The following is a 234-nucleotide window of genomic DNA, read 5'->3' on the forward strand; positions in this document are numbered from 1 at the left end:
GCGAGGGATAAACCCCTCCCCCCAAACGGCTCCGCGCCTGCATAAAAGCACCCACGCACAAAAAAAAAACACAACAAGGAGAAGGACTCGCGTCCAGTTTGGGCTGTTTCAGCGGCACCCCACACCCACCCCTGGCCCAGGAGGGAGGAGGGTTGCGGGGAACCCACGGCCCCGGGCCCCGGGGTTAGGCCTCCGTGCTGCCGCCCTCGTCGGGAGGGGAGCAAGTCGCTAAGC

Source organism: Aptenodytes forsteri, unplaced genomic scaffold (assembly GCF_000699145.1).
Source record: "Aptenodytes forsteri isolate BGI_AS27 unplaced genomic scaffold, ASM69914v1 Scaffold321, whole genome shotgun sequence".
Lineage (NCBI taxonomy): Eukaryota > Metazoa > Chordata > Aves > Sphenisciformes > Spheniscidae > Aptenodytes > Aptenodytes forsteri.